Genomic DNA, 2,877 nt, shown 5'->3' with positions numbered 1-2,877 from the left:
TACCAAGTCCCAGCCAGGAAGAAATCCTGTTGTAATGGAACCAAATCACAATGAATATCAGTGTATATCTGCTTAAAATGATGTCTACTGTAAACGGACAGCCTTTCTTGTCCCAAACAAAGCTCTTGGGCTTCACCATTTATATACCTGTCTGACCAATGTTCCTCTCCCTCAGATTGTGAGCATTTCTAAAATCGGAATTGTGAAGTAAATCACCTGATTCTCTGGGGAAGATTCTGACTGCAGATATCCAGTCTAGTCACCCTGTTCACCAAAAACTCTACAGAATTACCAGCACACTGGCATTTTCCCATTACTTTCTGCTTAGGGAGAGGTGTTACACAGGTGTATCTACAGTGCTCTGCAGTGTATCTACAGTATGAGAGGTGTGATAGCCATGCTGGCTTACTATGGAGTGCACTGCTCTTCCATGGAGGATTATGCTTGTACTGTTGAAACTACACTGCTTGGGGGGTGTTATCTGAGGATAATAACACTGCTTTGTTGAGAGGTTCTTATGCAGATGAACCCACACTGTTCTGGGCAGGGCAATTTAAAGGGAAGGTTTATCTCTTCACTGATTAGATTGGGAGGGGTCATATACTTCCACTTTTTCATTGGTTAAAGGCACATGACCTTTTGACTTCTGCCTTACATCATTACATGTAGCTGAGATGTGTAAGTATCCAGCATCACTTAATGCTATGCAGTGTCATCACTCACATCTTCCTCTCTGCCCCTAACCTTTGATCTGGGACATTTCTGATACTATTGCTTTGTGTTAAGAGAAGCAAGTTTCATCTTTTAAAGTCTCATTTTGTGCTATGGGCTCTCATGGGTCTTGCTCTTTTGTGGCCTCACTGTGAGTCTCTCAGGCAGTAATAGTAATGGCTTATCCTATATATCACAGATGACCTTGTGCTGAATGTGCTGCCCTACAGAGAGATCCTGTCATGTCTGAGCAGTGCTGGAACTATGGAAGTTGCATTCCAGATGTACAAATTTAAAACCCTATCTTTACATAAAGAGTTAATCAGTGGAGTTTTGCTACATGTTTAAATGGCTGTTAGGTAAATAACTGCAGGGTTTTTTAGGTTTGGTTAAAAACGATATATCTTTTGAATATGTGAACCTTTTCTTTTGCCTTTATAGTTCAAAGAACAAAATCTATTTCAAGATGAGTAGGTCGGCTGAAATGTGCACTGCCCAAGGGAATAAAACACACTGGGGAATGGAAATCAGGTGTGAGACCTCTACTAGATCAGGAACAAGTGATGTTAGCTAAAGTTCAGAAATTTCTTGGGCCCAGGATCATCTCTGAGCAGCTTATCTGGAGGCTGTCATGGAGGGAGCTTCTAATTATTGACACTCGTGATGAAAAGAGCAGGTGAGAAATGCTGACAACTTGGACATATCAGATATATTTGTAGATGTTGAGTGCTGGCAGCCCTGTTCTCAATATTAATTTCTCACTTGGTGGCTGACCTGGGCTGTAAACTTGAATTTTGACCAATTACCTCATTTTGTGGACCAAAAATTCAGAATCTGATTAGAAGCATTGGTCCAGCTACATACACTAAAGGCCTGGTGATACTGTGTTTTAAGAAGTCATTTGACTGATTCTCTCAGTAAGACTGATACAGGATGAGAAGTAACCTGATTCCAAGAAGTCAATTTGATGAGATGTAACTGAAGTGAGCAAGTCAGAGAAGAGCTTTGACTGAGGGTCATTAGTAAATAACATCCAAACCTCAGCTTCTTTTTCTGTCTGCCATAGGCCCTGTATTCAGAGGGGTTACAATTGAGTTCCTGCTAGGGGTCAGGAAAGGTCCTGCCTGAAACAGAACATTCAGGCTCTAGTTATTTGAAAGCCATTGGCTTGCCATTCTGAAAGTGGTCATGAATAAATTTGGATTATATGGGGAGTTAGTACATGGATAAGGAAAACTAACTGTAGGATCTTTCCAATATAATGTCCTTAATTGCAGCCAAATTTTACCAGCCTTTGCCCATGGATTTTGTTTTGCTATCTCGGAGATTGGCATGAAAGGAACAGCCTGTCTGTCATCTTAAGACTAGAATCAGTTTCCCCCGAGCAGTGGAAATGTCTTATTGAGTATTGAACTAGAAGCAACCCTACCCTAGTAAAGTCAAACAAGTTGAGCTAGGGGCGTGATTCCCAGCTCACGAAGACAAATCCGTGAGAGCTGTCACCGAGCTAGCCCGCTACGATGGGGTAGCCAGGGTAGCACGGGCGGTGGAGGGCGGCAGAGCGGGCTAGCTGTGCCAAGTACAAAACTGCCTGAATCCTATGGGCGTAGCTAGTCTGTGCTGCCTCTTGCCATTGCCCATGCTACCCTGAGTAGACTCATATTTTTAGCGCTCAATGAGAGCTTGCATGAGTGTGTCTATGCGAGCTGGGAATCACACCCCTAGGACATAGGGTAGATGCGTAGCCTTTGTCTCCTTATCTGCCTTTGCATTTGGAACATCCACCGAAAATATACACACAGTATCTTCCCTCCCTGCTGCATGTCAAGAAAATATATGTGTGTGCAGATCCCATGCTTTCCCCATTCATAGAATCATGGAATATCAGGCTTGGAAGGGACCTCAGGAGGTCATCTAGTCCAAGCCCCTGCTCAAAGCAGGACCAATCCCCAATTTTTGGCCCAGATCCCTAAATGGCCACCTCAAGGATTGAACTCACAACCCTGGGTTTAGCAGGCCAGTGCTCAAACCACTGAGCTATCCCTCCCCCCATTTTTCTATATTCCCTCACTTGTTTTTGTGTGCTAGAGATTAGTCAGGTTAATTGCCTTTAAGGACTTCTATTAAAATCAGATTTTCAGAACATGATCAAGCCCACTTAAAAAA

Source organism: Lepidochelys kempii, chromosome 17 (genome assembly GCF_965140265.1).
Source record: "Lepidochelys kempii isolate rLepKem1 chromosome 17, rLepKem1.hap2, whole genome shotgun sequence".
NCBI classification, from domain to species: Eukaryota; Metazoa; Chordata; order Testudines; family Cheloniidae; genus Lepidochelys; species Lepidochelys kempii.
Note: the sequence above shows the minus strand (reverse complement) of the source record.